At 41.8% G+C, this 23,467-nt stretch overlaps 1 pseudogene; it reads left to right on the top strand.

The window, feature by feature from the left end:
• The first annotated feature begins 21,200 nt into the window (after positions 1-21,200).
• LOC144373361 (olfactory receptor 2G3-like) lies at positions 21,201-22,153 on the top strand (annotated as a pseudogene).
• The last annotated feature ends 1,314 nt before the right edge of the window (positions 22,154-23,467 follow it).

The raw sequence follows: 23,467 nt of genomic DNA, 5'->3' as shown, positions 1-23,467 counted from the left end.
GATCTTACAGAGAGCATTGTGAAGACTGAGGTTCAGAAGGACTGTTACATACAGCAGAGTTTTGAATCTCGGTTGCAGAAGGATTTTTTCAGGGAGCCGAGTTTTTAGACTGAGGTGCAGAAGGACTGTTTCAGAGAGCAGATGTTGGATCTTGGGGTGCAGAACGACTGAAACAGAGAGCAGAGTTTGGAGACTGGGGTGCAGAAGCATTGTTGCAGAGAGTAGAAGTTAGAGACTGCGGTTTAAAAGGACTCTTGCAGACAGAAGAGTTTGGAGACTGAGGTGCAGAAGGATTGTTGAAGTGAGAAGAGATTGGAGACTGGGGTATAGAAAGCCTGTTACAGAGAGCAGAATTTGGAGACTGGGGTGCAAAAGACCTGTTACAGAGAGCAGAGGTTGGAGAATGGGGTGCAGAAGGCCTGTTACAGAGAGCAGAGTTTGTAGACTGAGTTGCAGAAGACCTGTTACAGAGAGCAGATGTTTGAAACTGGGGTGCAGAAGGATTGTTACAGATAGCATAGTTTGGAGACTGGGATTTAGAAGGATTGTTGCAGAGAGCAGAGTTTTCAGACTGAGGCTTAGAAGGACTGTTACAGAGAGCAGAGGTTGGAGTCTCAGGTGCAGAAGGACTGTTTCAGAAAGCAGAGGTTGGCAATTGGGGTGGGGAATATCGTTGTAAAGAAAAGAGGTTGGAGACTGCGTTACAGATGGACTGTTAAAGAGAGTAGACGTTGGAGACAGAGGATCAGAAGGATTGTTACAGCGAGCAGAGATTTGAGACTGGGGTGCAGAGGGACCATTAGAGAGAGGAAAGGATGAAGACTGAGGTGCAGAAGGACTTTTACAGAGAGCAGAGCTTGGTGACTGAGGTGCAGAAGGATCGTTGCAGAGAGAAGAGTTTGGAGACTGGGGTGCAGAAGGACTGTGACAGAAAGCAGAGGTTTTCAATTTGGGAGCAGATGGACCGTTACAGAGAGAAGAGGTTGGAGACTGAAATACAAAAAGTCTTTTACAGAGAGCAGAGTTTGGAGACTGGGTAGAGGAATGATCGTTTCAGAGAGCAGATGTTGGATTTTGGGGTCAGAAGGACTGTTGCAGAAAACAGACGTTGGAGCCTGGAGTGCAGAAGGATCGTTGCAGAGAGCAGAGGTTGGAGACTGAGGTGCAGAAGGATCGCTTCAGAGAGCAGAGTTTGGAGACCAGGGGTGCAGTAGGATAGTTACAGAGAGCACAGTTTAAAGACTGGGGTGCAGAAGAGATGTTGCAGAGAGCAGAGGTTGGAGACGTTGGTGCAGAAGAACTGTAGCAGAGAGCAGAAGTTTGAGACTGGGGTGTAGAAGGACTGTTGCAGAGAGCAGGCATTGGAGACTAGGATGCAAAAGGATCGTTGCAGAGAGCAGATGTTGGAGACTGGTGTGTAGAAAAATTTTTGCAGAGAACAGAGTTTGGAGACTGGGGTGCAGAATGACTGTTACAAAGAGTAGAGGTTTTAGACTGGGGTGCAGAATAACTGAAAGAGAAAGTAGAGTTTGGAGACTGGGGTAAAGAAGGACTGTTACAGAGAGCAGATTTTGTAGCCTGGGGTGCAGAAGGACTGCTGCAGAGAACAGAGGTTGGATACTGGAGTGCAGAAGGGCCGTTGCAGAGGGATGAGGTTTGAGACTGAGGTGCAGAATGACTGTTACAAGGAGCAAAGTTTGGAAAACCGGGTGCAGACGGATCTTACAGAGAGCACGGGTTGGAGGGTGGAGACTGTGAAACAAAAGGACTTTTACAGAGAGCAAAGTTTGGAGACTGGGTAGAAGAAGGATCATTGCAGAGAGCAGATGTTGGAATCTGGGGTGAAGAAGAACTGTTACAGAGAGCACAGGTTGGAGACTGGGGTGCAGAAGAAATATTGGAGAGAGCATAGTTTGGGGAACTGGGTGTAGAAGGACTGATACAGAGAGAAGAGGTTGGAGACTGTGGTGCAGAAGGATCTTAAAGAGAGTAGAAGTTTGAGACTTGGTTGCAGAAGGACTGTTGCAGAGAGCAGAGGTTGGAGACTGGGGCTCAGAAGGACTGTTACAGATAGCACAGTTTCGAGACTGAGTTGCAGAAAGATCTTATAGAGAGCATTTTGGAGACAGTGGTGCAGAAGGCGTGTTACAAGAGCAGAGGTTTAAGACTGGGGTGCTGAAGGATTGTTGCAGAGAGCAGCATTTTCTGACTGAGGTGCAGACCTACTGTTGCAGAGAGCAGATGTTGGATCCTAGGTTGCAGAAGGATCGTTGCAGAGAGCAGAGGTTAGAGACTTGGGTGCAGAAGGCCTATTAAAGAGAGCAGAGTTATAAGACTGGGGTGCAAAAGGACTGTTACAGAGAGCAGAGTTTGGAGATCTGGGTGAAAAAGGACTGTTACAGAGAGGAGAGTTTGGAGAATTGGTTGCAGAAGGATCTTACAGAGAGCAAATTTTGGAGACTGAGGTGCAGAAGGACTTTTACTGATAGTAGAGTTTGGAGACTAAGGAGCAGAAGAAACATTGTAGAGAGCAGATGTTGGAGACTGATGTCCAAAAAAATTGTTACTTAGATCACAGGGTAGAGACTGTAATGCAGAAGGAGTGTTACAGAGAGCAGAGTTTGGAGATTGGGGTGCAGAAGAACTGTTACTGAGAGCAGAGGGTGGAGACTGGGGTGCAGAGGACTGTTGCAGAGTGCAGATTTGGAGACTGAGGTGCAGAAGAACTGTTACAGAGAGCAGAGTTTGGAAACTTGGGTGCAGAAAGACTAATGCAGAATCTAGAGGTTTGATCCTGGGGTGTAGAAGGACCGTTACAGAGAGCAGAGTTTGGAGACTGTTGTACAGAAGGACTGTTAAAGGGAGCAGAGGTTGGAGACTGGGGTTCTAAAGGATCATTGCAGAGAGCAGATGTTGTAGACTGGTGTGCAGAAGTATCTTACAGAGAGCATAGACTGGAGACTGAGCTGCATAAGGTCTGTTACAGAGACCAGTGGTTGAAGACTGGGGTGCACAATGATCATTGCAGAGAGCAGAGGTTGGAGACTGAGGTGAGGAAAGATCGTTGAGGAGAGTAGAGGTTGGAGACTATGGTGGAGAACGATACTTATAGAGAGCAGATGTTGGAGACTGGAGTGCAGAAGGACAGTTACAGAGAGCACAGGTTGGAGACTGGGGTGCAAAAGAAATGTGGCAGAGAGTAGAGGTTGGAGACTAGGTTTCAGAAGGACTGTTACAGAGAGCAGAGGTTGTATACTGAGTTGCAGAAGGACTGTTACAGAGAGCAGAGGTTGGAGACTGGGGTGCAGAAGGACCGATGCAGAGAGCTGAAGTTGGAGATTTTGGTGCCTAAGATTGTTACAGAGAGCAGATGTTGGATACTGGGGTGCATATAGGCTGTTACAGAGAGCAGAGGTTAGAGACTGAGGTGCTGAAGAATCTTAAAGATAGCAGAGGTTAGAGACTGGGGTGCAGAATAACTGTTGCAGAGACTAGAGGTTGGAAACTGAGGTGCAAAAAGATCGTTGCAGAGAGAAAAGGTTTGAGACTGGAGTGCAGAAGGCCTGTTGCAGAGAGCATATTTTGGAAACTGGAGTGCAGAAAGCGTTTTACAGAGAGCAGAGGTTGGAGACTGGGATGCATAAAGACTGTTACAGATAGCACAGTTCGGAGACTGGGCTACAGAAGGATAATTGCAGAGATCAGAGGTTTCAGACTGAGGTGCAGAAGCACTTTTATAAAAAGAAGAAGTTGAAAATTAAGGTGCAGAAGGAGAGTTACAGAGAGAAGAGGAAGGAGACTGCGGTACAAAAGGACTGTTACAGAGAGCAGAGTTTGGAGACTGGGGTGCAGAAGGACCATTGCAGAGAGCAGAGGTTGGAGCCTGGGGAGAAGAAGGATCATTGCAGAGAGCAGATGTTGGAGACTGGGATGCAGAAGGACTGTTACAGAGAGCAGAGGTTAGAGAATGAGGTGCAGAAGGATCGTTACAGAGAGCAGAAGTTGGAGACTGAGGTGCAGAAGGACTTTTACAAAGAGCAGAGGTTGGAGACTGGGGTGCAGAAGGATTCTTACAGAAAGCAGAGGATGGACACTGGGTTGCATAAGGAGTGTTACAGAGAGCAGAGTTTGGATATTCTGGTTCAGAAGAACTGTTAAAGAGAGCAGAGTTTTGAGACTGGGGTTCAGAAGGATTGTTACAGAGTGCAGAGGTTTAATTCGGGTGCAGCAGGACTGCAACAGAGAGTAGAGCTTGGAGACTGGGGTGCAAAAGAACTGTTACAGAGAGCAGAGGTTGGAGACTGCAGTGCAGAAGGCCTGTTAAAGAGAGCACTGGTTGGAGACTGAGGTGCAGAAGGATCTTACTGAGAGCAGAGGTTGGATACTGGGGTGCAGAAGGACAGTTACAGAGAGCATAGGTTGGATACTGGGGTACAGAAGCAATTTAACAGAGAGCATAGTTTTGAGACTGGGATGCAGAAGGACTGTTACAGAGAGCAGAGGTTGGATTCTTGGTTGCAGAACGACTGACACACAAAGCACAGTTCGGAGACTGGAGTGCATAAGGACCGTTACAGAGAGCAGAGTTTGGAGACTGAGGTATAGAAGGACTGTTACAGAGAGCAGAGGTTGCAGACTGGGGTGCATAAGGACTGTTTCAGAGAACAGAGGTTGGGGACTGGGGTGCAGAAGAACCGTTGCAGAGAGCAGAGTTTTCAGACTTACGTGCAGAAAGTTTGTTACAGCGAGCAGAGGTTGGATACTGGGGTGCAGAAGGACTATTACAGAGAGCAGAGTGTAGAGATTGGGGTGCAGAAGGATGTTACAGAGAGCAGAGTTTGGAGACTGAGTTGCAGAAGGACTGTTGCAGAGAGCAGAGGTTTGAGACTGAGGTGCAGAATGATCGTTTCAGAGAGAAGAGGTTGGAGACTGGGGTGAAGAAGGCCTGTTACAGAGAGCAGAGTTTGGAGACTGGGGTGCTGAAGGCCTGTTACAGAGAGCAGAGGTTGGAGACTGGGGTGCAGAAGGACTGTTAGAGATAGCACAGTTTGTAGACTGGTGTGCAGAAGGATATTATAGAGAGCAGAGTTTTGAGACTGAGGTCCAGAAGAACTGTTACAGAGAGCAGAGGTTGGAGACTGGGTTGCAGAATGATTGTTGCAGAGAGCAGAGTTTTCAGACTTAGGTGCAGAAAGACTGTTGCAGAGAGCAGATGTTCTAGAGTGTGGTACAGAAGGACTCTTTCAGAGAGGAGAACTTGGAGAATGGGGTGCAGTAGTTTTATTTCAGGGAGTAGAAGATGGAGACTGGGATGCAGAAGGCCTGTTACAGATATTACAGTTTGCAGAGTGGTTTTCAGAAGGATATTATAGAGAGCAGTGTTTGGAGACTGAGGTTTAGAAGAACTGTTACAGAGAGCAGAGGTTGGAAACTGGGTTGCAGAATAATTTTTTCAGAGAGCAGTTTTCAGACTGAGGTGCAGAAGGACTTTTGCAGAGAGCAGATGTTTGAGACTGGGGTGCAAAAAGAGTGTTCCAGAGAGCATAACTTGGAGACTGGGATGGAGAAGGATTGTGGCAGGGAGCAGAGGTTGTAGACTGCGGTGCAGAAGGACTGTTATAGAGAGCAGAGGTTTTAGACTGTGGTGCAGAAGGCGTTGTACAGAGATCAGAGTTTTGACACTGTGGTGCAGAATGATTGCTGATAGCTGGTGAGCCTCCTTCTGGACACCTTCTTTTCCGCACAGTCCATCAGGTCCTCTCTTCTCACCCTGCTCTTTTTTTGGCTTTATGAGTACCTGTGACTTCCAGAGTCACTCTAAGACATGACTCCCAGGCCTATCTCCTGGGAACCTGTCCCGCTGCCTCCTGGAATCTCCTTGGGGAGACCCCGCAGGTACCCAGACTCCAGGCCAAACCTCCTTTCCTCCTTTCCTCTTCCCAGACACGCTCCTTCTCATTTTTATTTATGTTATAATGAGTGATCCCACTGCCACTCAGCTACCCCACAGACCCGGTGCCCTCTTGTGTCCTCGTCACCAGGATTTTAAATTTCTCCACCCAGGCCTCCTCTTCAGAGCTTTTCCCCAAGCTCCAAATGTCACATCTTCAGTTACCAGATATTTCCTTTCAATCTTGTGTTGGCACCTGATTACTCTCCCAGATGACATGAAGATATTCTAACCAAAGCACATGGACTGTAGAGACTATTATGGCTTAGAAATAAGGTATCCCCCCACCAAAAGCTCAGGGTCAGCCACAGGAGCAGTGTTCAGAGGTGAAATGATTAGACTGTGAGACTTGTGACCTAATCTGTGGATCCAGCCATTTTGTGGGTTAATTATCTGAAAGGCCCACTGTACTGAGAGGAGTGTGGGCAGGTGGAGTGTGGCCGGGGACATGCCCTGGGGAATCACATCTTGTCCCCTGCGAACTGTCTCCTCCCATTCCCTCCCCCGCCCAACCTTCGGGCTGCCATTAGCTAGGGATGCTTCCCCCCTTGTTCCCTTCCACCTCGGTGTCCCACCTCATCTCAGGCTGGCAGCAATGGGTCAGCTGGCCCCAGACAAAACCTCCACGCCAAAAGGCCAGAGTGAATCTCCCCCTCAGGGTTGTTCTGGTCAGGCCTGTGGTAACTGTGGCAACCATGGACTGACCCAGGGAGTAGGTGTTATGAGTGGATTGGACCCACAACTGTTTCCTAAATCCACAGATTCTGTCATTTTCAGAGCTCAAGACATTTTTCTATGGATGGCCTGTTTGCAGCCTGCCCTCACCTAGAATGTGGTCTACTAGTGATTATTGTGATTCTCCAGCCCTCCTGGTCCTGCCCTTTTGCAAACCACAGCTAGCTCCTAGGCAGCCAGACCCATGGACCTCCTGCTGCCAACTGAGGAGAGAAGAGAGATTTTCTGAGGACCCTGTTAGAAGTCCACTCTTATTTTTTTTAAAGACCACACTCAGAGGGCATGTTTCAGGCAGTCCTTCACATGCGTCTTCGAGAAATCAGACTCACAATGATTTTGGTGATTTTCTCCCAGGCTCCAATAACCACCACTCTACTCCCTACTTCTCTGAGATCAACTTTTTAACTTCCACAAAGAAGTGAAAAACTGCTATTTCTCTTTATGTGTCTGGCTTATTTCACTTAATACAATTTCTCCCATGAGCTAGTTTTAAATAGAACCTGCACAACAAATTCTTTTATGTCAGATTTAAATTTTATTCTGAAGAGATAATTCGAAATGGTCACATATGTTTATGTAGGAAAATGTTCATTACAATATTTATAGGACTGGAGATGATCTGAATGTTTAGCCAAAGGGGAGAGATTAAGTTTATTTAAGAGAGATGTAAGTTTATTGATCATCTCAATAGATGCAGAAAAAGCATTTAACAAAATATAGCACCCCTACCTGTCAAAACAGTAGAAACACTAAGGACAGAAGGAACTTTGTAAAAGAATTGTAAAAGCTATCTATGCTAAACCCAAGGCAGCATCATTCTAAGTGGAGAACGTTGAAAGCATTCACTCTAAAAACTGGAAGCAGACAGGGTGCCCCCTCATTCACCACTTTTATTCAACTTCATCCTTGAAATTGCCAGAGCCATTAGAAAAAAGAAAGAAATTAAAGGTATAAAAATAGGTCAAGAAGAATTCAAATCTCACTCTTTGCTGACAGGATCATGTCATCTTCTTAAATTTTTTATTAGAGCATAATAGTTATACATAGAAGTTGGGTTTATTTGGAAAAGATCCTACGTTCATGGAATCTGATTTACTCCATTCTGTCCCCACCCCCATCTCCCTCTTCTTTCCGAACCCATTCTCCTTTCTCTACTGATCTTTCTTTGGGTCATTTATCTGTTAATTTCAGACTGGTGCTTTCTACATATACATACAGGTGCAGTCCCCTGTTTGAGACTTTCATGTGCACATAACATGATCTGCATAAAGACCTTTCACATTCCCTCCCTTCACAAACCTCTCCACCCTCTCATTCTTCTTCTACTCTACTGATCTTCCCTGTATACTTAAGATAGCCAGGCCAACCCCACTTCATCAACTTCTTTCCTCTATTTTTCTCTGGCCCTGATAATTTCAGCATTGTACAGAAATAGTTAACTTCTGCCTTTCCGAACACAGAGATCAAGATTGATGTAAAATGAGAAAAACTCTACATTGGAAAACACTGAAGGCAACACCGACTGCTTCTGCAGATGATGACTCTGCTTTGTAAATTTTTTTCTTAACATTTGCAATGAAAATGAACTTCTCCAAAAATCCTATGTTTACATGAAAAAACAACAGGAGACAGAGATTACTGAGACAATAAGAAATGACTTCACACAATGATGAGGTTGAATGGCTTTCTGTTGGCTTCTAGCAATTCTCTGGTTACTCCCACCCACCATCACCCCTGAAAATGTGTGCGGCTCCATGGGTCTGATTCCCTGAGACCAGTCCCACAGGTTATCAGTCTCCAGGCTGCTTTTCATTCTATATTATTTGCCATGTGGCTGCAGATTAACAAGCCTGTTTGGGGTGCTCTCAGTCCATTTTCTTCATGGTCTCTTTTTCTCTGTTTTGTAGCTATGACAACATTGGAAATGAGTAATCAATCATTTGTCACTGAATTCATCTTCTTGGGATTTTCCAACCACTCCAACCTACAGGGCTGGTTCTTCCTGCTCTTTCCGGTCATTTACCTGACCACTCTCCTGGGGAACATGCTCATAATAGTGGCCACCAGGGTCAGTCCTGCTCTGCACACTCCAATGTAATTTTCCTCAGCAATTTGAGCTTCTTGGACGTCTGCTACACATTCACTACCCTCCCAGTACTGCTGGTGAACATCTTCTGGGAGAAGAAGGCCATTTCTTATGAGGGCTGCCTTTCCCAGATCTTCTTCTTGTTGACAAGTGCTGGCACAGAAGGCGACTTACTGGCTGTGTGGCCAGTATGACTGCTGTGTGGCCACCTGCCGTCCTCCTCAGTATTCAGTCATCATGAGTGTGAAGGTCTGTGTTGGTTTGGTTACTTTGTCCTGACTGTGTGGGCTGGTGAATTTGGTCACACACACGGTGCTGGCCATCACACTCACTCTGTTTGGGCCCCACCAGATAAGCCACTTTCTCTGTGACACCCCATTGCTCCTGAAGCTCTCCTACTCAGACACCTCTGTCAACGAGTCTGCGCTCCATGTTGTCAGTGCCACCATGGCCCTGAGCCCCTGCCTCTTCTCTGCAGGCTCCTATGCACTCATCATGGCGGCCGTCCTGGAAATTCCCTCTGCCCAGGGCAGGAGGAAGGCCTTCTCCACCTGTGCGTCCCCCCTCACTGTCGTGGTGGTCTTCTATGGAACAGCCAACTTCCACTATGACAGGCCCAGAGAAGGCTGGACACGCACACCCTGGTCTCCATGCTCTTCTGTGCGGTGACCCCCATGTTGAAGCCCATCATTCATAGCCTGTGAAGCAACGAGGTCCAGAGTTCCCTGAGAAAGCTTGCTGGGAGACAGACTGTATAGTGAGATTAGAACTAGATGATGGTTTCATTCTAGGAAATGTCTTAGTTGTAGAAATATGTGAACTCTTCAGCAGCAATTACAAGAGTGCTCTCTCTATACACAGTGTCTCATGAACACTGTGGTTTCCCTCCAACCAGAAGAAGCACACTGTGCTAAGTATGTGACACATTGTGACCTCACCACGGTTCTCTAATCCACAGGTATTTCAAAATATTTTTATTACTTTTCTCTCCAAAAAAAGCCTATACCCAAAGCAGTCAATCTCCTTTCCCCCAATATTGCAGCTCTACCAACATTAGTGAATGTGAAGTGCTATTTGCAATGTGACTTCGACTTGCATTTTCCTAATGGATATTGATTCTAAGTTTTAAATAAACACCATTTCTGTGTTTCTCATTCACATGTGGAAAGACCTATGTATACACTCGAGTTTCTGTGGATATTTTTAATGAAGTAATACCATATACGCCTTTTGGATCTGACTCCTTTCACTTAGGATGTTTGCAAATTTCAGTTATATTGTAGCTTGTATTAGTATTTTAGTTTATTCCTCCTTATTGTGACTGATTTCCATCTTATGAAAATTCCACATTTCTATTTTTATTTCCCACTGGATAGTAATTTTTACTTTGTGTCTGTGTGGCTGTCATACTGGAGATTGAACCTGGAGCCTCATGCACACTAAACAATGTTCTACCACTAAGCCAAAGCCCAACCCTCTTAAAAATTTTGTTTTGAGTCAGGGTCTTGCAAATTTGCCCAGGTTGTCCCTGAATTTGTGATCCTCCTGCCTCAGCTTTTTGAGTAGCTAGATTACAGACCTGCCTGGTCATTTTCACTTTTTGACTAATATGAATAAGATTCGTATATATAATATGAAAATTATATATAATATGAACATTATATGAACATTCATGTAGAAATCATTGGTGGACAACTTTTTTATTTATCTTAAGTTTGTAAGTAGGAGTGGAAGAGGTGGATCATTAACTCCATATTTAACTTTCTGAAGAAGTTCCAGATCATTTTCAGACTAGTGGAACCAGCTTAGCTTATTATTAAGAGTGGTGAATAAAGCTTCTGATTTCCTCACTCCCTTAACAAAACATCATTATCATTCCTTTTATTGTGAAGACCCTGGAATTTGTGAAGTGCTTCATCAAATGTGCTTTAGCTTTGCCTTTCCCTGATGGCTAATCATTCTAAGATCTTTTAGGAGTATTGTTAATGTGTCTCTCCTAAGCATGAGGAAAACCCCATTGTATTATGGGAAATTTTAAGTTTTAGAGACTTACCTCTTTATCTAATAATTTTTTTTGTGTGTGCAGTAAAATACTACAAGACTTTAAAGCTTGTTGTCTTTTCTCCATCTGTGCCCGAAAGAGCTGTTTGATGACCTTTTTTTCCCCCTTACTTTTAAACTCCATAGCAAACAATTTCTTCACCAGGTCATGAGCATCATCAGGATCATAAAATTAAGGGGCACGAAGTCATACAGTGTTTTGTAAGGGATCAGCACTTAGCACTAGTGAATCAGCTGAAGATAGTGGGGATGCTTTTAATATCGTGGCTTCTGATATCTGTCCATCTGGCAAAGTATGTAACATGAAGAAAAAACTTCATATGCCGTGCGAAATCCATCCCAATATGTGTACACTCACCCTGACTCCTTCTCTCCCTAGCGGGAAGGGAAGGCAGTCTTGAGGTTTCTGCCACCCACAACTTCTGAGCAGAAATATCACTCTGAACTTTGCTCATCCACATCCCAGAAGAGAGAGGACGCTGATCTTCTCGCTGCATGCTGGGAACAGGTGATTGCCAAGACATTAATGAATCCAACAGCGAATTAACTACTCTCCATTGTTGCAGTTGAACTCAAGCCGTTGCCTTTGAGTTGTGTTTGCACACTGAGGAGTCTCAGAGCAGCTGAAGAGGAGAGGCTCGATGCATCTTCCCAACAGGTCAGCCCCAGACCTCTATAAATGTCCATCACAGGAAAATGAATTGTGAGAGATCAGAGGATTTTGACTCCTTCATGAGGCCACAGATATGCGAGAGGAAACTTTCAGAATAACAGGTCCGTTTTGTGGTGAATGGAGACCAACAGCCAGTTTTACCAAGAGTTTCTTTGCAGCCCAGGTGCTAGTATGGAGATCAGCAAGGGCCACACCAAAACCAGAAATCTACGCCTCTCTGTGAGAGTTGCTGGTAAGTAGTTTATTTACCATCACAATTTTCAAAAACACTATCCCAGAATCAGGATACACCTACACCTTATAAACATATTACAGAATACTGTACATATTTTCATTACCATTTTGATGGCATTTATGTAATGACCTATCATAGCACCTTTTCTATGTGTGTCTAAGTTTCCACAATACTACTTGTATTGCCAGAGTAGAAATAACTTCAGTGGTTATAACAAAACCTGAGGGATATAGCATGATGCCTCCAGTACTGGAAGAAAACCCAAAACATAACCAGAAACCCTGAGATGCCTAAATTCCTTAAGTGAGATGATGTGTGTGGAAAATTACTTATGGTAAACAATAGATAATGCTAAGTGTTAATCCTCTGCTTTTGATGAACAGAACAAAAAGAAATAATTTTTAGGGAGAAAGTATACGGACACATTCCCATTATGATACAATATAGCATAACAATAGACCTACCAAAATATCTGTTTAAATAAAAAATCATTATTGTAGAAGAAGTTATGTTTAGAAATGTATTCATTCACTAACTAGGGGTTTTCATCTTTATCTTACAACACATGGATGCTTGGGGAGGGGAGTTGCAAGCAATTTATTAACTGTAATAAATCCCTGAAGCTTGTGAGTAATCTACTTCATACACAACCCCCCTCCTTTAGAAATATTATATTTTGTTGTCACTCATAAGTGACTTCATTCTCGGTCACCTGAGTTTGAGATGACTGATTGGGAAAGAAAGATGCAGAGCTGCTTGTTCTGTGGGAACTGAACCGATGGTCTCCATAAGGGATATGTTTAGGAGACAGGAGACACTGAGTTCCTCAGAAGCCGCTGGGCTATGCTGCCTCACTTATGCCCACAGAGGCTTTATTTTTCTCAGCAAGATATCTGCACCAGAACCACTGAACAGAAATGTCCTCTCGCCTTTGTCAAGTCTCTGTTAGATCCTTTAAGTCCCACACCATACCGTCTTTAAAAAATCTTTTAAAAACTCTGCTCAATTGATGTACTTGACAGACCTTCTTCATTTGTCAAACCTTTACTAAGTGCACATTTACACAAGGTGTTGCCCTAGTGTTTAGAACACAATTGAGAGGCCCAACTAGGACCTGGAGGAGCGCCTATTCAAGATGGAATGAGAGGCTTTGATAAGTATTAAGTGCTCCATTCCCAGAGCTGCCCAAGCAAACACTAAGAGAAAATAATGATAATTTGTAGATTACATAGAATTGTTACCAAGTTTCCTGCACATATTGAGTTCATCTTTCCATTAGATTTTAAGTTTATTTAAGGACACTGTCGGAGACCAGCTCCAACAGGGGGTCTCAGGAGACGAACAGATGGTGAGGAGTCGGTGAAAGAGGGGGTGGAGAAACAGCACCAACACCAAAGTGAAGGTGTTGATCCCAATCTTTACTTGTGAAGTTGATCATATATACTTTTCATTTTGGCAGGCTTACAGAACTTGGTGGTTACAAAACAGGAATCATTATTCAAACAAAACAAAATATTACGTAGCTACAATTAGAATACAAGAATGTATCTTGGCTTATGCATAAGCAAGCATTTGTACTTTCAGTTCGAGTTTTGCTTTGAGCTGTTTCTGCTTAGTTAACTTTTAATAATAGTTACAAATGTCCCAAACTATTTGCATATACCTTGACTATTCTTTCTTCACTTACTGACTAAAACCGATGCCATGGTTATGGCAAGTAGTAATCAAACAAAAGTAAGAGCACAAACCATTGTGCACAGGAACAAGAACAAGTTGCCCAGTACTAAGCACTAATTTATCTTCTTAACATTAATTTTCCTTCTCTAGATTTTAATTTAATTTCTCAAAAACTTCCTTGACAGGAATATAGGGAGTGTTTCTTTACACATTAACAATTTACACTCCACAGCTAAATCATTGCATTTAGAGCAAACAGATCTATGCTTTAGAAGTAGTTGCATTAATTGGGAAAGTCATGATTTTTCCTTTAAACTTAATGGTCATATGAGAAATCAAAACTATACTTATTAAAGGAATACAAAAACAAATCAGCCCATTCCCAGAAACATACTGCGCTCCTCCAGAGGATGGACGCCTTGCGCCATCCACCTCAGTAGTGCCTTGCCATTGCCTGAGTCAGGGGACGGGTGCAGCAGGACAGGGAGCAGATCTTATCCTCTTTGGGTTTCTTAGTAGATCTGGCTTAGGATTAAATTGGATCCTGTATAGGAACAAAATTCGTTTGAATTGAAACTAACCACTACCAAGAAAAGAAATTTTAAAATCCTAAATGGAAAAGATAATTTTTTATTTTGAAGAATTTTATAACTAGAAGGCTCTGAAATATCGTAAGAGGTAATAATTTGTCTTCCCTTTCCCCTTTATCTAGAAGAAGCACAGGTGAAATAAAAAGAACTGAAAAACCTGGCACAGTGGTGCACGCCTGTAACCCAGCAGCTCAGGAGGCTGAGCAAGGAGGAGAGTGAGTTCAAAGACAGCCTCAGCACAAACAAGGCACCAAGAAACTCAGTGAGACCCTGTCTCTAAATAAAATATAAAATAGGGCTGGGGATGTGGCTCAGTGGTCAAGCCCCTGAGTTCAATCTCCGGTAACTGCCTGGCCCCCAAAAAACAGAACTGAAAGAGATGTTAAATGCTGAATTGAGTGCTGAATCTCCAAGACAGGAGGGAGGCTTTTTCTTGCTGAATTTGTTAAGATTTTAAACCTACCAGTTAGGGGTAAGGGCATCCCTGCATGTTAGGTGAAAGAGCCCAGCCTCCCCCAAAGTGTGTTCTTGGACAAGCATCACTGGGAACACTTGGAACTCACTGACTTAGGCCAACTGTTCTGCACAATGACCTCTGATCTTTCCCTTGGCTCCAAGCACCCATATCACATGGAAGGATATGAGGACAACTCTGGGCAATGCCAGATAGCTCATAGATTTCACAGTAATAAATTCACATTGCCACAAGCACCTGAAATCATTCAGATATTGTTCTGAATAAATTGACCTTGTACTGTTTGTGTGTGTGTGTGAGTGTGTGTGTGTGTGTGTGTGTGTTAAGCAATTTACAAGGAAACATGAAAATTGGTTTTAAAAATTTTAATCATTTCTTGTGCTATTGAGATCAAATAGGAATCATTGTTTCCCTGATGTGCATAAGGGTTTTCATGATCACACCATTCTTCCTCGTTTTGGTCATGCCCATTTTTTTTTCTTTTGCATTTGAGGAATTGAATCCCTAAGTTTAGTCAGAAAAACATTTCCTTTATTACCAAAACAAAAAAAATCTTCTTTTAAGACTCTATACTTATTTATTTTATTTTGTTTACATTTAGATTTTAAAATTATTTGTGCTTAACTGAAGCACCGACTTTCTATTGAAATTTAAATACTTTAAGCTTTTTAAGGCCCTGAGATTTGGAATTTTAATGCAAGCTGTGTTGGCCTATTAATCATGTGCAATGAATTATTAGAACCAAGGACAAGAATGTCTGGGCATTGAAGATAATAAGGCAATTTACTAATATATGGTATTATCATCAGGTAACAAAGTATCACTACAAATAATAGTTATTACATGATAAATTTTCTGAGTCAATTTCTTTTTGGTTTCTTAAATCATAATTGTCTATACATATTAAATGTACAAATTAATGTACATTATGCAAATTAAAGGGATCCATTGATGTTTCCCTACTTGCATTAATATATTGTGCATTAATTTCAATTCTTTTTTCTGTAAAATGGGGATAATAGGTTATCTTATAGGTTGTTGTGTAAACCAAATAAGTTAATGCATGTAAAAGTCTTATAGGCATTTAATAAGTGTTAGGTATTTTTATCTAATGTGTGTCTCTATTCATTACTCAATTTGAAAAATCCTGATTGGATTCAGGTATGTAAAAATTTATCTATTCAAAGAAATTCACTGAGCTCTGATAGAATGGATTATCCGAAATTCAATTTAATTTTTACAGAAAGCATGCCACTTTTAAACCATATTAAACAAGGTTTTTAAAGTCAGGCATTTATGTGTATTGAAGCAATCTAAGAAGACTCACACTCAAATTGTTTTTCTATGAAATATGCCCTAGATGATTATGATGATTATGGTTATTATTATTGCAGAGCAGAGGGTTTACTATTAAGTTTATCTAATTCCTATGCTTCATTATATAAATTCTAAGGAGCAAGTACATATTGTGTCACAAAGTGTCATTCATGAGTTATGATTGTTAATAATGGATTCCAATGGTGACCATGATGATGATTCAATCTAATGCCCTACATTAATAAAGAGCATAGAGGATAAGGAAAATTGTTTGGGTATCATCCTTCACCCTACCCCACACCCGTGACCTACAAGAAATTAGCCAATAAAACCAAGGAAAAATTTATATGTAGATAAAATTATATAAACATACATTGGAAAATTTTTTTAATGCCCCATGAAATTGTCCCTCCTGAACTGACCTTTATATTTAAGACCTTTACAAAAGCAGTATGCACAACTTCAGAGATTGTATTTTTAAATCTCTGAACATTTACGTTTAGTTTTCTCTTTTACACATCCACAGACCATGTGCCAATTTACCATAGTAAAATCTGCTGGAACTGCCTTCTATGTTGAATTTTATTTCTTTTTCTGAAAACATCTAGATATCTACCTATAAAAGAGATTGTCATATTCATCTTTTTGATATGGGTGTTAAAAGAAAGTACATGTCATTGATTTCTAAATTACTTGAAGTTCATCCAGGTAGTTGATAGAGAAAACAGAGAACCTAAGAAATGTCAAGTACATGTAGATTCCAGCTCCATTTCAAAGTTGATTTATTGTAAATCAATGCTAATAAGGTAACCTCTTGTTTAGGGAAAGTATTTAGAGAAAGCGATACCTACAACTGAACTAGATAGTGTGGTGTTTTTAGTCATTTCTGGATAAACTTTTACTACAATTTTCGTTAACACCAAGTATCACAAGAATCCCTACTTTCTCTATTTCCTTCTCTACTTTGTCTATTCTCCTGGGGGATTTCATATTTACCCTTTGCTGTAACAGTTGCCTTCAAGACAATGACTCCCAAATCCACACCTGCAGTTCTAGGCTGTCTGTGAAGGGCATCTCCACGTGATTATCCCACAGATAACTCACATTCAACATTACTCAAATCAAATCCACTAAAGCCTCCTCTACATCTGCTATTCCTCACATATTCCTGTTTTCCTGAGTGATCCCGCCAGCTAGCCAGCCTACCCAAACTGATTTGTTTTCTTTACTGTGTCCTCTTCAACTAGGTCTTTAAAGTTCTCCATATCCTTCTCCATGAGGGCTTCAGAGATTTTCTCCCACCTTCAACACAGCACGTCTTCAGATACAGACCACTTCATTTTGATCTTGTTTTAGCACTCAGATCACTCTTTTGAACTAAACAGGTGTGTCTAAAACCTGGGGAACGAGGTTTCACAGGTATCGACCCCTGCTCCTTGGACTCATACGCACAATTCCATGAGTGGGTCTATCTGCATGTTCTTGACCTAGAGATCTGATGATTTTCTAAAACTCAGTCTATCTCCCTTCAGATGTCCCTGTTTTCAGTCTGCACTCACCTGAAAGAGATTTATGGTCCCCTATTGTTGATACTCTGCAATCATTGATGTCCATTCTCATACCCAATCCTGGCTTCCAGAGACACACCTGGGCTCTCAGGTGGCCCATGGCATGGTGGGGGGTGGGAAGTTATCCGAGGTTTCTATTGCCAAGTACCTTGCTTAGAAATCAGGCCTGACACAGCTTCACAGAGCCTAGTCCCGGCCCCATAGGCTGATACCCTGCCACCTCCCCTGAAGTAGCAGGCTCCTCAGAATAGCTCAGGGCTTGGCAGCATAAACTGGTACTATCCCACCAGCCCCTTGAAGCATAGCTGGAGTCCCATAGAAACAGGGTACATCTCTAAGGAAATGGGCTCCCTCCTCCCGCCCCAGTATGATGCAGCTCTCAGAGAAGCTCAATAGTGAGCGTCTTTCCATTTATAGCAATTAGGATAACCAAGTGTTCGGAGCTTGCTGAGCCTTAGATGGCAGATTCCTTCTATATTCTTTGAGATTTCTGCCATCAATGTTGCCTGAGATGCCAACTTGCCATCCCACTAACTATAAGACAGTGTTCTCAGTAAAGACCAATCCCACAACAAATAACACACACACACACACACACACACACACACACACACACACATGCACCTGCCCATCCATCATGGTGAGCAAGGCTTTGTATCTGTAATACAGACCGAATGCACCCACCAATCACATTCACTGCTTCAAACAGATCGTGATCAGGAAACAACTGATGTCACTTGTAAAATGTGATATGTCCTGGACTATCACTGTGGAAAAAAGAAGTAGAGAAATGCAAAAAATGGGAGAAAATACTTAACCTCTTAGAGACCTATAAAAATATTTAGATGTGGTTCCAACCAATCCTGAGTTAAAAATCATCTTGAAAAAATGCTTTCACTTCTATTTATTTACTTACATACTTACTTACTTACTTACTGCAGTACTGGGGATTGAACCCAGTGGCACTCTACCATGAAGCTATATCCCCAGCCCTTTCAATTATTTGGAGAGGGGGGCCTTGCAGAGTTTCAAATTTATGATCCTACTGCATTAGTGTGCCAAGTACCTGGGATTACAGGCAGGTACAACTCTTCCCCATTAATTACTTATTTTTAAAATAAGGCTATTTTTAAAAATTCAACTATAATTTGTACTCAAAGAATGCACAGACCTAAAGTGTACAGGTTTATGATATTTTACATATATATGAACTACCAAAAATCAGGATATAAAACATTTCCATCACTTTAGAAAATTCCTTCATGCTTCAACTGATATCACCCCTGAGCTCCAAAAAAAAAAAAAAAAAAAAAAGACTACCATTATTACTTGACCATTATAGCTGTTTTGCTAATTTTTGAAGTTTATTTAAAGGAAACATACAGTATATATTTTGTATCTGGCTTCTTTCACCCAGAAAATTTTTTTAGATTTGTCAATGTTATTAATGTTCCAGTATTTGTGTTTCTAAAGTAACTGAATTATTCCACTGCATGATAAACCGTGATTTGTCTTCTGTCCTTCTGCTGAAGGCATAATATTTGTTTGAGTTATTATGAATTTTTACACAAGAATTTTTGTGAACTGTGCATTAATTTCCTTAGAAATATGCTAGGAATGAGATTGTTTTGGATAGAATAACTACATATTTAACTAAATTAGAAATTTGTAAATATTTTTGAAAAGTAAGTGTATAGACTTCAACTATGGGAGAACCCACTAGATACATAGGAGTTTATTTATAAAAACAAAAAACTCAAATAAAAAATAGTTAATTGATTGCTAAAAACTAAGTAAGGACTGGTTTAGGAGCATAAAGACCCAGAGGGCTATAGACATAAGATGTTTGTATTTTTTCTTTTTCTCCATGGATTCCACCAAATGCTCCCAGGAAGATAGAGAAGTATTCTGAGAAAGTGTCTTTAACGGTATCATTTCTTGGATAGGTGGAGGGACAAAGAGCAGCAACAGCAGCCAAAACTCCTCCCAGACCCATTTCTTGATTTTTTGCATAGAACAAAAGCTGTAATATTCAGGGGCAAGAGTAAGAGAAACTGTTACATTAGGACACTCAAAAAAAGACCTTTGCAGCTATGGAAAGGAACAGGCCGAAATGTCTAACGTCAGGAGGAATAAGAACTAGGTTCAGCCATATTTCTAGAAAGTGGGACACTGTGAAGGCCATATCCCTGTGACTGAGTTTATATTACCTAAGGCTGAGCTTCCTGGAAACAAAAGAAATCCCTTCTCTGTTTCCCACTTGTCCACTAACATACATTGACTGAAAATAACAGTAGAATACAGCTGAGAATTCTTCAAGAAATAGATTATCTCTGGAGAACAGCGAAAATAGAATACACAAAAGCAAGCAGGGAACAATATTAACAAACTGAACTCAGCCAAATAGAATAAGGATAACATTACAGTCAATTGAGATCAATCCCAGAATGCAAGGCTGGTTCAATATTCAAAAATCCAATCAACTGAATTTCCATAGTAACAGACTAAATAAGAAAAAATATATATCATTTCAATAGATGCAGAGAAAATAAGAAAAAAGTATAACTAAATGAAACTAGGGGCAAAGTCCAGTGGTAGAGTGCATGCTTAGTATGCATAAGGCTCTGAATTCAAAACTCAGCACACATACACCAAAAAAAAAAAAAAAAACTACTAGTAAAAAATGGATAGACATTTTCTAACTTGATAAAAGGCATTGAGTAAATGTAATGTGCCAGACACATAGCTTATATTATCTCAAAACTTTTTTCAGCAGTTGTGAAATAGACATCATTAATATCCTAAGCAAGGAACAAACTGAGACATAGAGATGAGCTGACATTTTTACAAACAACATCTAGTAAACAACAGGTGGATTTCAATCCACATCTATCTGGACCAAGAGCCCTCTGTTTTACTATAATATTTTTCATTTAAGATTGAAAAAGAAACAGAAATTTTAGTTCAAAAAAATGGATCACAAATTAGCATGGGTAACATGATAGAAAATCAATAATTGTATCAATCATTTTTTTTCAGGAATTGTAGTGTTTGGTGAGGTAAATCTTATAATACAAAAAAAACCTAAGTATATATCATTTGTCAAAATTTTTTGTATCTTATAAAACTTAAAAAAATAAAAGTTTCTACTGAAAAAAATAGATCAATGTATTTAAAAGCAGGTGACTTATAATTTTACCTTTACGAAATAATCAGAAATGATCACAGATACATATGTATGAAAGCTTCTATTCCAATATTTATGATAGTAAATGGAATGGAAGGTTTCTATGTTCAATAAAAAGGGAGATATTAATTTAATGTTAGGAAATTAAGATTACAAGGCAAAAAAATAGAGTACAAAAATATTGGGAAATTTTGCTTTGGATATTTTAAAGTTAGATAGAGGTAGAATGGGATGAATGCAAAGAGAGCTTTGATTTTGTGACCTGTTCTATTCTTCTGAATAACTTTCTACATTTTCTTCATTTTTCCACAATGAAAACTTATTACTTTAAATAACAGACATACAAAAAAATTCATCACAGTGAAGCACAGTGTTAGGAGGGAGATACTGCAGATTCAATGAGACACAGGGGTTGATAGCTGGTTATGCATTTTGACCAAGTCTCCATTTATTTTTACAAAAGAGCACCCATGCAAAAGTCTGTGAGAAGTTATGCTCTCTCTAAAGTCTCTCCTATACGTCTCTTTCCAGAGTCCAGGCATCTCTGTATACAATATTATTTGCCATGTTGCTGCAGATTAACCAGCCTGTTTGGGGTGCTCTCAGTCCATTCTCCTCATGGTCTCTTTTTCTCTGTTTTGTAGCTATGATACCATTGGAAATGAGCAATCAATCATTTGTCACTGAATTCATCTTCTTGGGATTTTCCTACCACTCCAACCTACAGGGCTGGTTTTTTCAGCTCTTTTTGGTCATTTACCTGACAACTCTCCTGGGGAACATGCTCATAATAGTGGCCACCAGGGTCAGTCCTGCTCTCCACACACCAATGTACTTTTTCCTCAGCAATTAGAGCTTCTTGGACGTCTGCTATACATCCACCACCCTCCAAGTACTGCTGGTGAACTGCTTCTGGGACAAGAAGGCCATTTCTTATGAGGGCTGCCTTTCCCAGATCTTCTTCTTGGTGACAAGTGCTGGCACAGAAGGCTTCTTCCTGGCTGTGTGGCCAGTAGAGTGCTGTGTGGCCACCTGCCGTCCTCCTCAGTACCCAGTCATCATGAGTGTGAAGGTCTGTGTTGGCCTGGTGACTGGGTCCTGGCTGTGTGGGCTGGTAAATCTGGTCACACACACGATGCTGGCCATCACACTAACTCTGTGTGGGCCCCACCAGTTCAGCCACTTTCTCTGTGACACCCCATTTCTCCTGAAGCTCTCCTGCTAAGACACCTTGGTGAACGAGTCTGGGCTCCACGTTGTCAGTGCCACCATTGCCCTGAGCCACTACCTCTTTACTGCAGGCTCTTATGCACTCATCATTGCAACCATCCTCGGGATTCCCTCTGCCCAGGGCAAGAGGAAAGCCTTCTCCACCTGTGCGTCCCCTCTCACTGTCTTGGTGGTCTTCTATGGAACAGCCAACTTCCACTTTGACAGGCCCAGAGAAGGCTGTACATGGACACCCTGGTCTCTGTGCTCTTCTGTGTGGTGACCCTCCTGTTGAGCCCCGTCATTCACAGCCTGAGAATAAACGAGGTCCAGGGTGCCCTGAGGAAGCTGGCTGGAGGGTGTGCATCCCTTTGCACGATCAAAGTCTAGACCAATCTTCAAACTGGAGAATACAGTCATCTGAAAAAAGATGCCTCCCAGGGACTTGTAGGCACCTGGTTAGAGAGTCTTATCTGGAGCTTTAACTCCAACTCCCGCTTTTAAAATGTCTGAGACTCCTTTCTCTACTCTCTTTTCACAAACACCCTTTTCCCACTTTCAGGTTCAAGTGTGTCAGACACCTTGTGTGGGTGTTCAGCACCATCTCTGTCCTTCTGTGTTCTCCCCACACCAGAGGGACAGAAAGTACGAGAACCTCGTTTCCCACACTCCCCCGACTGCAGGCCTCCATTGTAAGAAGTTCTGTCAAGATCAGCCAAACACTAGGCAGAGAGGAAGAAAGGAAAGGAAGAAAGCCGGTTCTTTTGGATCCCATAGCAGCAGCAGCAGCAAACTAGCCCTGTAGAGGCAGGAACTAATCTCTTTGGTGCCAGGAGCTGTGTGTGCAGGCTCCTAGATAGCTGTTCCAGAATGTGGGTCACAGTAGCGTGGAATGAGCGTCTCTTTCCAGGGAAGCTAGGGTTTCCATATATGGGGTGGTGTCATCTGCCCTATTTTCCTTTTTTCTTCCAGATCTCCCAACCATTTCATAGCATTTTTCTGTGTCAACTTCCTCTACGCTAAGACATCAAGAGTCGTTCTTCATCTCTACCTGACCACGGTGGCACTGACCACAATAGTGGTTTACATCAGAGATGGTTCTAGATAACAGATATGAAGAGGTAGGTTGGATGTCTGACCTGAGGGAATTGAATATGTTGATGATGTCACAGCCCATGGGAAATGAGACCTGATAATTCCTGGTGTGCAATGACCCAACAGAGACTTTAAGTTATCGTGGCCTGAAATCAAATGTCTATGCAAAACTGAGCTTTGGAATAACACCATCGACCATCAGGGTGGGAATGAACATTACAACATGACTACAGACTGCTGTTACTGACTGGAGTGGGAGACTTACAGAAAAAAATGACAGGTTCGATCATTATATTCCTCCTTCAAGTCACGCTCAGATCATGAGAAATGTTTTCTCTCTGGAAACTGATAAAGGTTAATATCAGAATAAAACATCCAATTCTCCAAATTGCAGAAGTACAAAGAAAAGTATAAATCCACAATTTCTCCAGGTCTCTCTTATGTCAATTAGGACATTAATGAAGAATGATTGAGACGCTGTTAATTATAATGGCAAAATACCAGTGGAATTAGACAAATCTCAGAGCCTTGAACCCTGAAATCGCCATTAACACTCTTTGCTGTCAGAAGCAGCCCCTCCTCCCCTGAGGAGACTAGCTTTTCCTAAAT

The sequence above is a fragment of the Ictidomys tridecemlineatus genome, unplaced genomic scaffold, assembly GCF_052094955.1.
Source record: "Ictidomys tridecemlineatus isolate mIctTri1 unplaced genomic scaffold, mIctTri1.hap1 Scaffold_369, whole genome shotgun sequence".
In the NCBI taxonomy this organism is placed as follows: Eukaryota; Metazoa; Chordata; class Mammalia; order Rodentia; family Sciuridae; genus Ictidomys; species Ictidomys tridecemlineatus.
The sequence above is the reverse complement of the archived record's forward strand: the minus strand, read 5'-3'. Positions and strand labels throughout refer to the sequence as shown.